Genomic DNA, 13,455 nt, shown 5'->3' with positions numbered 1-13,455 from the left:
TTTAGAAGGTAAAGATCAAAATTACCAATGTCAAAACAAATCTCATCATTCTTAAAAAGCCATTTTTGCTAAAGTATGTGTATATTTACCTTAAAAGACAGCCTGAACATTTTGTGCTTGATACCTTGGGGGAAAAAATTGCTTTTAATATTCCTGTAATACAACATTAAAAAAATCTTATATGAACTGGAGTTTAAACAGTTGTTCCTTTTTTGTTGAATAAAATTCCTTATGCTGAATAAAATCACATGTTGTTATGAAGAAAAGGGAGAGAAATCAAATGCAAGAATTCCTCTAACACAGTTAACCAAATGCTGTGTGTTAGTGGCAATCACAAAGAACAGCCGTCTGGTATGGATACACTGTGGTGGGTAGAACTTCTGCAATACAGGAAAGAAACATTACAAATACAAATAAAACCCCAAACAATAGATCTCTGACATTTGGAGAAATAGTAAGATAAAACTTATTTAGGAGAGCAGCAGCATGATTATCAACTAGGATAAATTAAATCTAGCATAGTAGCTATTTAGTATCTTTCAAACTTAGACTGGAGCCAAAATCTGCTCTGTCATAATCCTTTCAATTATAATACTGAGACAGCAACTGCAAATTACATGAACATTTTAAAAAATACCAAATGTGGCCATCCTCCTACAAACAGCTACCAGCAGGTTTCAAGCTCGTCAGGGTTTGATTATCATGTGGTTCATTTTTATTGTCTGATATGAATCACGCCTAGTTTCTTGGACCAAAATCAAACAGATTAATGTTTCTTGTGTTTGTTTCCACTTCCTCTGTTTCATATGAAAATGTCAGAACAAAATAAGTGGTGAAAATATTCATAGCCAAACCTAACAACTGTCCCTTGCCAGAGTGGGTCAGCTTGATATATGCTCTGCAATATACAAGTGGAAACCTAATGAGTTCCAAAGGAAGTGTTCTGCCACATCATGTATGAAGGCTGTGGTCATCAAAAGTGTCCCTTACACAGGAAATTTCCCAACTGTAGGTACACAGTGAATATTTCCTCCAGCCTTCTCAGCAACCAATTCTGACACATGTCCATGCAATTCTGCTACTTCTTTGGGGTTTTTTTGCAAATCCCCTTCCCTTCTAAGCTGTCCTTCCTCTACTTTCAGAAGAATGTTTTGCCCTTCAGTGCCAGTGATTGCTGCAGTCTCCTGGTTTGATAAAACGATTGTTTCAGGCCATCATCTCGAACATTATTCAAACTAGAAAATATTTTTATAATAAATGTTTCTAGATACAATACTGATGTTATCCCTCTGCTAAGGACTACAGCAGGTACAAAGTTGCTAATGAATTAATAGCAAGGTCAACATGACATCATTGCTATAAACCACAGAAGTTATGTACAATGACTAAGCACAAAATCATCCACAGGCATACATGCCTGCAGATATCTCATATTCACAGATTAAAATATTACAGGAGCAGAGAAAGCAGTACATGTTTCCTATTTCCAGGTACCTATTCATAAACCCCCAATTCTGTATCGCTCTTCTGATTAGGGTAGAAAGACTAAATCCCTCTGGACCCTGAATTCAAAACAACTTCTGGTCCACACCTTCACAGGTAGCTCTGCTCTACCAGGCAGATCTTTATTATTTTTCAGTTTAAAATCGATACCATCCAATTTTATCTTCAAAAATCAAACCCCTGTAATGCTCACTTGAAGTAGAACACACGGCTTCAATTGCATCTGAAGTAAAACCGTCCCATGGCACCATCCTTGCTGGGTATGTGCTGTTGGTTGTCCAGTGGAGGGCAGCAAAATATTTACTAAATATTCCTCCTTTAACATCCTCATCACTGAGTTGTGTCAACAAATGACTTCATAAAAACATTGGAAGGGTTCCGTACTTCGTTTGGTTTACAAAGCCTTACTTATTTGTTTATTTTAGTCAGAAATAAGTTTTTAGACTCTCTCTGAGACTATTTTCACTTCAGAAACCATGCCTTAAAACAAATAGTGCTTGCTGTATAAATAATTCTGTACTAATAATGGTACTCCCATTCTTCCCAGAACTAATGACATCTGTATCAAGAGGAGAAAGGTACTGTGCTCTGCCTCGAAGCCAGTCAGTCTGATCTCTGAAATGCTTGTGTAAATTTACCAATGGCTTAAATGCAACCGCAAATCTCCAGCACAGCTGTACCGGCATACTGATCATCTTGCATCATTCATTTGCTCTGAGCACACGTTATCTCGGCTTTTAGCTTAACAGAAAGGGGAGTCAGCAGCACTAATGGAATAGTTTGAAGGCTGTTCTAAGCTGGAAGCCAAATTTAAAAAAGGAAAATATTTTAATGAATCTGGGTAATGGATTGTGTGCAGTTCTCATTAGTATAATCTGACTAGCAGATACATCTAGTTTACATTGATTTTTCGTGGAAAGCTACTGATAATAATCTTCCTTGTAAGGACAGACTGACTGCAGAAAGACTGCTGAGAATAAAATACATCTTGTCTAAAAGTCTTTAGTCTAAATCACAAGAGCTGTAAAAGATCTTTAACTAAAGAATGCACATGTGTTTTATAGCTTGCAAAAACTCATTCTCCTCATTATATGGTTAGGGTATCCTCCTGGAAATGAGCTCTCCTACTGACTTTTATAAGGACAACAAGGCAGAAAGTATACCTTCTACAAAGAGTCACCACAAAATGGTTTGGAGTCAGCAATGGTACAGAAGCAGCTGCATTTGCCTCCAGCATCTGCTCACCCTTGACACTGAGCTGGCAACACCTGCACCACAGAGCAGCTCCAGCAGTAGAATCTGCCCTGGCAGGAGAGCAGAACAGATGCCCACATCCCAGGGGTCACAACTGTTGTGCTCCTGGTGCTGGTTTTAAGCAGTCACTTCATGAGCTTGGGCTGAAATATTGAGGAGCACATGCTGGGAAAAATGCACACATTATGGACAGAAATTTGAACCATGCAGGGGAGTTTTCCTGGCAAATACTGGCAAAATGCAGTGGCTTAAATTGTAAATTAAGCAAAGAGCTATCAGTTGCATGAAGGTATATATCAGTGAGCACCTAGATAATATAATGAGTGCACTGGACAACCCCTCTGACACCACAACAGGCTGCAAGGAAAACACAATGAATTATTCCTGATTATATCCCTGGGAATTCAGGACAGAGTAGCCTGAGCAAAAACAGGAATTCTCAGAAACAGAAAAAATTTTGCTGAGTTTCTCACTAAGATATTGGCAGCTGATTGTACTGCAAATACTCAGCTGCACACCATGAAAGTGAAGAAAATAACTGTGCAACAGAACTGCTGAACAGCAAAGAGCCAGGACTGTGGTTGGGGGATGGAAGATAGCAGGGCTCTCCTGCAGGACTGTCCTACAACCAGCAGCAGTTTTAGCAGCTGATACTTTAGATAAGGTAAATTTCTTGGTAGCTGAGTGAAAATGCAAGAGAGACTGGATATCTCGTAGTGAGAGGTGCAATTTCAATCAGGGAAGGGGAATTCACTGACAGGACACAAACACAGAATTTTATGGAGCATTATTCCTACATTTAAAAACTCCTAAAGCAGAAGGAAGATCCTACTTCTTTTCGGAGTTGAATGAACTATCCATAAGAAATACTTACCCACATAGACATCAGTATATATAATTCATCTTGAGTAGTTACAATGCACAAAATACCTGTACATACACCTAAATTTACTTCATGCTCATTCCTGACTTGGACAAATTATTTTCACTGGCACATGCTGTAGTAAATGTAATTACAGGTAACACAATGCTCACAGAGTGAGTCCTGGCAGAGCGGAAATCCTGCAAAAGAGAAGTGCTCCACTCTACAGAATGCAGGGATTGACTGAATAACTGTCCCAGTGCTGTGTCTGTAAGGTCACCAGGGCCTGCTGAAGAGCCTGGGCAGGTTTAATTCAATGCAGTTGTTTCCCAACTGGAAAACATGAATATTATTTCTAAAGCATATGGAACTGTCTTAAGTGGTTGTTTACAGTAGTATTAATTGCTATGGGGCCTGATCAGATGGAAAAGTTAAAAGGAACAAAGCCGGAAAAGTGAAACAATAGCAGAGAGAAGGAGTGGCCCAGTGCACACAATAACCAGGTTCACAGCTGCTAAAAAACATCTCACCCACAGCTCTCTGGGACTGAACTGTCCTGCCAAGGTTGTCACAGAGACACCCATGCAAACACTGAAGCTAGAGTCTTTCCTTCCCCGATTTTGCTGGCTTCCTGTCTGGCCTGGGGTGTCACCCTGTCCTGCTCACAGTGTATTCCCTACTGCTTTTGCTGTCAGGTTCCACCTAGCTTCCACTGGTCTCTGCCTGCTTAACTCTGATGCTTTTATAGCACTAAGTGCCAGTAAAGGGTCAGGAGCTTCCTTTCAGCCTTGACAAAACATACATTTATACCACTGGGATGAGAATCTGCACAGTTTCTTCACAGCTGGAAGTCTGGCACTGCATACTGAGGTGTCACTTGTTTTTGCTATGCCTGGCCTGGTTCCCCCAGTATCTTCCCTGCCTTAAACTGTTGGATTACCTCCACGTCATGCAAAAATCTGAGCAAAAGAGATGATGCCTTTTACTCTTCTATGATGTCCTTACCCCCCCATCTACAACTGGCTCATTGCTCTCCTTTTTTGTCTCTTCTTTTTAGTTCAGTATTTTTGCCAGGAGAGCAGGCAGCTCACTGGGAGCACCAGCTCAGACCTGGAATACAGCAAACTGACTGTGATTTAAAGTTCACCTGGGGGCACAGAGCTCTGATCAGCCCAAAACACATGAAGCAAAGTCTAAATGCATTAGTTTCGATATACGATAGCCCTGACACCACAGACTGACCCGGATTTTCCAGGCACAAACACAGAGTATCTGCTAAGAGTCTTCCAGTTACACCTACCCCTGCAACTGGGGTTGTAGAAAACAAAACAAGAATTATTTTCAAACATAGCACAAGGGTGGTTTGTACTCTTTTCTTGCACTGAGAGATTTAACTCACTGGAAAAAATACTCTACTAAAACTATATTTCAATTAACAGCTCATGGAAAGCCCAGAAACAAGCAGTGAATAGGCAGAAGCAAGACACCTCCTGCATTTGATGGATGCATAGATAGTGCAGCATGGTTCTGTTCAGGACAATAGAGTTTTCCTGTCTGGGAAAGGGGGTCCCGCCGGGGCCAAGGACAGCCGGGGGGCAGGGGCAAGGCTCCTGGCCTGTTTCAGCAGCACCTTACTGCCCGGGGCTCTGGGTCCTGAGCCACACGCAGCGGTGGCAAAGCTGCAGCCGGGCACAGAAGAGCATCTTGCCAAGCGAGGGAGCGAACACGGCAGGGAGGAGACACCTCGCAGCTGCCGCAAACAACCTGGGCATGGCCGGGAAAGCGAGAGGCCGGAGGTGCCGAGGAAGGGCAGCAGCGGAGCAGCGGGACACAATGCCAGCTCTGCAGGGCCTCCTGCGCCACATGAGGGCCCGGGTCTCCAGGAGGGAGAGATTCCTATCTCACAGCTTTTGTAGCGGCCCGGAGCCTGAGCTGAAGAATGACTCCTTTGTCTCGGCCCCTCATTGGGCCTAAAAGCCGTGAGTCATGCGGCCAGATGGCCGGGGCAGCCTCCGGGAACGCGGGGGGAGGAAAAGAAGGAAAGCTTCATTCCTGAAGTTTGCATTGATCCCTGAGGCTTAGGCAACAAAACTGCAGGGAGTGCACAGCGCCTGAGGGGTGACTGAGGGTCCCAGGCAGCTAAAGGCACTCCCAGGGAAGCAGGAGAGCTGGGGATGCACCTTTAGACAAATGGACTTATCTGCTTAGAACTGCTTCGGGAGATGTGTGTGATTTCAAAGTGCAGCTGGTGAGCGGGGTGTCCATTCCCTCACCATGCCAGGAAAAGCCCACTTGGAGAAGAAAGTCCCGCAGCCCCTGGTCCCTAAAAGCCGTCACTCTGGAGCTGCCCAAAATAGAAACTGTACAGTGGGTTCCAGAGGCAGCGAGGCTGCGTAACTAAGAAAACGGATGAAAAACAAGTGCTGAGCAACAGAGAGGTATTTTTGTATTAACCCTGCCAAATGGATTATTTATACCCTAATCTTCTGCTGTTGGTATGACTGAGCTTTTTAAAGGAAAGTTGCAGCCAGCTTCTTCTGGTTATTTAATGAGGCAGATAAGCTCACATCTTAAATCAGTTCCACCAACTTCTGGCTGCCATCCCATGCATATGGATTTAAGGATAATTCTTAAGGAAGGCAGAAAGCGACAGTTTGACAGTTTACAAAGAGCGATCCTGGGAACCACGGGGCATAAGGACTGTCCAGACTGTAAATAGACCTTAAGCAGCAAAACTACATCACGTGCTTAAAGTGTCTTGCTTCAAGAGAAACATCCATGGCCTGATATACTGGTTAGGGGAACCGGATCCTGGAAAGGAGTGGACTCGGCCCAAGCAGTCTTTGCTGCCCAGAGGGTGTCAGTGATAGCTCTAAGGCAAGGAGGCAAGTATACATAAACAGAACAGGGTTCTCCAGTTCATGAGAGCTGGGTGCCCTGGCATTAGCACACACAACACTTGAAGAACAGAAAAAAAGATGAACGTTTAGACTGCAGAAACCACCCTGAAAGGTTGAAGACGAAGTTACTTCTATATTGAACAGCAGCATCTAAGCAATAGCACCCACAGAGCTGACACCTACGTGGACCCTATGCCTGCCTTCAGATGCCTCCTTTTCAAAGCCCTCTTCTGCATTTCCAAAACCCAGGTGTCATGCCCTGAGTGAGTGAAACCACCTACACTGGATGAGCAACAGCTTCTGTCTTTTTCTCATTAGTTCTGTTCATGTCATGGTGGAAGAATGGTCACCCTCAATTATCCTTAAGAGACTGTGCAGCTCACCACAGCTGCTAAAAAACCGAGCTAAATCCTTCCAGGCATACTTTGGATATTTACACAGCAGAATATATAAATAGTCATTTATTACAGAATCCTAATAATGGGCTCCCATCACCTCTCACATCTACTGTCAAGATCCTCCATTCCTTGGCTATTTTTAATATTTGAACAGCTTATGTTCCCCTAAAACTTAACAGAAGTCTCCTCTACCTCAATTTAAGAACACTGCTTCTTGTGCTTTTTTCCCTCTGGAATATCATTTATTCCCTTCCTCATTGGAGTATCACTTAAAATATTTTAACAAACATTGTTATCACGCCTCTCCTCAGTCTTCTCTAGACTAAACATCACATTGCCTTCAACTCATAGGACATGATTTTTTAAAACCTCTATCTTTCTATTTCTTTGTTTCTGAAGTCCGTCCAGCTCTGGACCACATCTTTTCTGAGAGTGAAGCATCCACAGAATCAGATCTGAAATTTCACCAATACTTTAAGTACTAAAATAGTCACTTTGGACATCTCACTATACTGACATTACATCTCATTGCTGGACTTGTAGTTTTTAACTACTGGGTTTTTTCCCCTTCAGGCTTTCACCATGAAAAATAGAACTTGGGATGTTACCAAACAGTTGGGAAGGGTATTAGAGATTCCCAAGGAATCTCTAATACCCTTCCCAGGAATTTGATGGCTCTGTGTAGGAAACAAGTCCAGATATGAGGGCAGACTTGACAGGATAGGTGGTACCTCTTACTAGTTTATACAGACTTGATAGTGAATTTGAGCTGATTCATAGTGAAGCACACAAAACTCTAGTACAACTATTTCAATAAAATGAGAGTATTTCTGTTGCTGATCTGTTTTTTTTTTTAAACTGGAATTACTTCTTGAGCACCAAATTACTTCTTGATACATTATTATAATCTATACCAATAGAAAAACTAAGGAGCAAGCCCTACAAGTAAGCTTACTTATTACAAAGGCATATGCTGAAACAGATTCACTGGTGAAAACTAGTAATAGTTTCCTAACTTTGTGAGGAGAAACTTAAGTGTATTAAACAAATTTCACCATAACCAGAGGAAAATACTGTAACGTGATTTAAGACTTAGGTTTAGTCATTTGCTCTGCCTAATTATCTAGTGGACTCTGGAAAAATCCTCACTGACTGATGCTTTAGTTATCTTTCTTGAGTACTGAGATTTGCAAAACTTTATCCACAGCTAGCAGTTCCTTTATTTTTTTTCCTCTTTGGCATGAAATTTAGCATCTAATTGCACTTTTTACATTTGGCTTATGATTGCCTACCAAACTATTTCTGAGGGCTGAATCTGACTTATACAATCTGGCATCATCATCCCCCCAGGACTGCATGTTGTCTCAACCAGCCCAGTTTTGTAATAAAAGCAACATTTGAAAAATTACCTACACTTCAAATCCTAAAATATCTTCATTTGTCCTTATCAAAAAGCAGCTCTTGAGCTGCTTTCACATGTCAGTCAAACATCTGGCAGCTTTGCACCAAAGCTGTTAAGCTCTCTGTTTTCTCATTCACCCATGTGTCTCTTTTCTTCTTGATACCTTCATTATCTCTGTTGATTTCTTTGTGGTCTTCTCCTCAATTATGGACTCTGGTTTTAGTCACATTTCCGAGTGGAAAGAAACAAGGAGCCCGAGTGAATGTTTAGAATTAGCAAACAGGTGTGTTAGCAGACACTGAGGAAAGACACTTGTGGGACTGAGAAGCATGATACCTTCAATAGGCACTCCATTAACATCAAAACTCTTTACCAACAGGTTTATACCAGACTATTCTGGGAGCTGGTTAGATTCCTCATTTTAAATGGTTGCATACCTTCCCACCCTAACTTTAGAAACTGGCTTGGTTACAAGCTTTACAATTTCTTCTTCTGTTAGCTCTTTCTTCCATGTTTTAGAGAAATAACATGAAGTTCCCACAAAGCATGCAAAGATTTTCCAGATTTGCAAACTTCAGAGAGTGCTGCAGTGGGGAACTCACCCAGGTCTTGCACCTAACCCTGGAGACTTGTTATCACCCAGAGGCTGATGCAAAGAGTAGGATTTTAAATTCTCAGCTAAACCTAACAGTCTTGTGAGCAACAAAATTAAAAAAAAACAAATGTGAGCAAGCAAAGGGAAAAAGAAATAATTTTTTTTCATTGAAATTGAATTTGGGTTCCTTACCCCACAGAGAGAAAGACATCTGTGTCGAACAGGCTGAAATGAAATTTTCCATAGACAGCACAAACACCAAGTCTCCTCTGAAATTTTAAAGAAATAAAACAAGTTTCATCTGAGAAATAAGGGATTGCCTAGGAGAAAGAAAACTCCAGATAATGTATGTCTTCCAGAAGGAAGAGGCCAAAGAAGCACGTTGCACAGAGACCAAAATGTCTTGTGTAGCTGGCAGGGCTTAGCACAGACTGCTCCAGCATCATGTTGTGTGCATGTCTCACTCCAGTCTGACAGTGCCCTGAGGCCAATGTGCCCAGAGTGATAAAAGTTACTGAAATAATCCCATCTCTGCAGGCTGCAGCTGAGGTAAGGACAGGGGGATCAGTGCTGTCTGTGCAGGAGAGGATGTGGAGCATGTCCCAGCAGGCTTTCAATGCTTCTCAGGGATGGGCATCAGCCTAGAACTGCTGGCCCGCAGCCCACTGAGGGGCTGTTATCTTGTGCAGGCACAACTCACACAATTGGCTGATCCACCTCTGGGCCAGGAGAGATCCTGCTAGCTGCTGGGGATTCTACCTGTGCTAGCAAGCTCCTTCAAAGGCAGTAAGTGTATTAATAACAAAAACTGAAGCCACCCATGAAGCAAGCGGTGCCTGGAGAACCAAGGATGCCAGCAACACCTTAGGATGAGCAGTCAGGCTCTTCCACTGCCTGTAATTTAACATTTCTACCCATCTCCTAGGATGACAAGGCAGCATAAGCACTGCTTCCCAGGAGCATTCAGTGGTTTAGCAGAGAGCAGCACTGCACTTAATCCTGTCATCCAAATTCTTCGTTGTTCTTGGAAAAGATGCCAGAATACTGTGGGAGGAGCTGGCTTCCTTTCATTACCATCTTTGGATGGTTCTGTCAAGCTAACCTTCTTTACTGACTGGGCTTCTTTACAGCTCCTGACCTTCAGCCTCATGAGAAGGTTGGAGATACCAGCTTCATTGTCTACTTCTCCCATAGTCTATTTTTTAGCCCCTTTTTTTAACACTCTCTGCCCATCATGGTCATTCAAATTAGTTACTCTTTTCCACAAGTAACCCTGCTGCTCAGTCTAAAGTGCAGTTTTTCTGAAGAATGTTCTGGACAGGGTAGTTTCTGCTTCAAATAGACTAGTGGCCTTTTTTTTTATTTTATTTTAAGCTTTCCAGGTATTTTGTTTGCTTGACAGCTGAGTTTTATGTTACCTACTTTTAAATTCCTATAGCAAAGAATTCTTGTTTTCCTGCAAAGTAGGTATGGCATAAAGATCACCAAAGACCTATAAACATCTCTCATTCCTAGTACTCTGTGTTCATTTTACCAGCCATCAGTATCTAAATAAAGTTTAGCAGAATATATGTAACACCTGTAGTAGGAAATCACTCCTTATTCAACAGCATTAGAAACAGCAGCAGAATTACTACAGCAATTGCATGGTCTCAAGTCAATTGCTGGGCACAAAGCAGAGTTTAACAGGTACTGTTTTTCTAGACTTCATTGTGGCCTTTAATTACTGACCAGACTCTGAAACTTGTATAGTAAAGCTTTTCTTCCTTGAGGTCTATCTTTCTTTTTGACCCCAAGAGTAGAGTTGTTTCAGATCCCCAGTCCAACACCACAGTCTGATTAGAGCAGAGAGGGTAGAGCAGTCCCGTCTGCCAGTGGTGGTCACTCTTCACCATCATAAGACAGTTGTCTTGGTGCAGCATCCCTCAGTCTTGGCAATTTTATCTCAATCCTTTGGATGCCAAGAGAAAAGTGGCAAATCTGTAGAGCACAGATTTCTCAGGCCCATGTGCATGGCCTGTTAATCTGTGTGTAGAAGATGGTTCTGACAGGAAGGCTGGATTGCCCTACAGCTGTGATGTCCAGATAGACAAACCAACACTTTGTTGGAAACTGCATTTCCAACAACAGGAACAATTACAGCATACCCAGCAGGACAGGACTCCTTCAACATATTTGAATAGAAACAACACAAATAACAGAAGATAACCACAACCATTTTTGACTGAGTACTTAGAAGACTAGCACCTGAATGCTGTAGGAATTGAACTTTTAAATGCTTTTTCCACTTTAATAGCAACCACCCAGAACAAAGAAAGCTGATAGAGAAGGAAGGCACAGATTTAAAAAATAGATAAAAATAAAAAGTAAAGGAATTAAATCTACGTTGTGAAGGACAGTACCAATCATAGTGTTAGTGATTCCATAAGAGTTTCCATCTTCACATTTTTCAGCTACAGAGCAGGTTGCAAACAATGGAGAATTCTTATGAGGCAAAGCAGGAAAAAATTAACCAAAGGGTAAAAGTTCATATTAAATCTAAAGCCAATAACCCCTCCAAAACAAAACCATAAGTTCCCTTTAGCCAAGTACTTTTATTGCTTAACTTGTGTAAAACTGCTCTACAATTGGAAAAAGAATGAAATTAGTTTTTACTATTTTGGTTATAATAGATTATTATTTTCTGATAAGAATATTTGAGAGACCTGAAAAGTTTTTATCTTTATGAACATATTTGCAGAGTTAAGTAGCCTCACCAACAAAAAAAGTATTCAAAAAATAGTAGATTTTAAAGCACTAAGAAGTATGCACTTTAGGATGCAACGCCAGTTCTGCTTGTAGGGTTTATAACATAGCTAGCAGCATGAAAGGAGAGATGAATTGAGAGACTCATGAAAAGGATTCTAATGTCACAATGCAAACTGTTCTTGAGGATGAAAAAAAATTAAAGCAGATAATTTGCAATAAATGTGAGCTGGAAATAATTTCATTACAGCAGTAACCAGAGAGTTTCTCACACTGTCTCTCGTGTTATATCATGTAGAGGGTTTTTAACATCAATCTTATTTAAGGTCCTATATATACCATAGAGTTAGGATAGTCATTTTAGCAGTATTGAGGGTGACTCCTAGCAAGATGGCCTGGATATAAACATCATTAACCAAAGCATCTGCTCTTGGCCAGTGGCAGAGACAGAATATGAAAACAGACAAGCGTTTGATTATATACTGTAAGGCCAACAGACTGCACAGAGATATTAGTTTGGGTCTCAGTGGCCAGTTAATGCTGTCAGCTCAAGTCCATTAATCTTCATTTTGTTCTGTTCAAGGTGGCCAGGCACAGCCAGAGCCACAGCACTGCTCTGCTGGGGTAGCTCCCTGGAGTTTAAATCTCTCTAACTATGAAAATGGGCTGGGTGGAAAGGACTAGCCTGTGGAGGCCCATGAAGGTGGCTGCTGCTTTCTCTTGTATGGATGTACTGGAGACCCCTTGTAGGAGCAGGAGCTCACTCACTGGGTAACTCTGGTGAGGGCACTGCAAGGAAATAGATATCGGGGAAGAGGAAGAAAAAGTATCAATGTCTTTTTTCCAAAGACTTTTGTCAACTTAAAACATGAAAACCACTGAAACTAAGGAACTTTATAATGAAATAAAGGCTCTTTAAAACATCACAGGATATTTCAATCAGTGGGTGCCATGAAATAATAACACCATGAATTAACAGTCAGAGAAGTGAAAAACATGCAAAGGTAGGGCTGCTTTGAAGGACCCTTCCTGTGATCACTGTGCACAAGCACTGCATGAAAATAGGAGCACACATCCCATGGCAGGAGGACAGATCCAAAATCTCTGCGATGAGACTGGACAGAGTGTGTTTGGGGGCAATGTGGAAACAGTCTGAAAAGACCAGCTTGCAATCCAAAGCAGCTGTGTCCCTCAGCTGAGGGCACTCATGGAGCCAGTGCTGCTGGAGGATCACAGGGCACCTTTGCAGGCCAAAAGAAGCCACTGAGCCATGGGAGCTGAGACACGTGCAGACAGGCACTGCCTCGTGGCAGGTTTTCGGGAGAAATCCACATGGGAGAAATGAGATGGAAGAAAATCATTGCAGGGCTCCAAATGGAATTTGAATAAGTCTGTGCAAATCAACTATGAGCTTTTCACAGTGCTGATGTACTGGGATCTTCCAAGGCATTTTTCTGAAGGAAAATTAATAAACAGATAAAGCCCCTCACCTGAGGGCAGTTGCAGGCTGGTATCCAGCAGAGTCCCCATGATGGCACAATGAGTACCATGGCTACAGCTGTGCACTGACCAGAACTGGGACCATTCTACAACGCTCAGGCCAGATGCCGTGGAGCAACTCATCCTTCCCACTAAATCCACCCACCAAAAAGGGAGGTGGGGTGAGAGGAGGCACTGTTTCCAAACAGCTGTTCACTCAAGATGAAGACTGGTTCCAGCTCCCAGGAATTGCACATGAAGGCAAAAATTGGAAAGGTTTCTGATGTCATTTTGGCCTGAATCAACAGCTTAATGCT

This window comes from Serinus canaria, chromosome 3 (assembly GCF_022539315.1).
Source record: "Serinus canaria isolate serCan28SL12 chromosome 3, serCan2020, whole genome shotgun sequence".
Lineage (NCBI taxonomy): Eukaryota > Metazoa > Chordata > Aves > Passeriformes > Fringillidae > Serinus > Serinus canaria.
Note: the sequence above shows the minus strand (reverse complement) of the source record.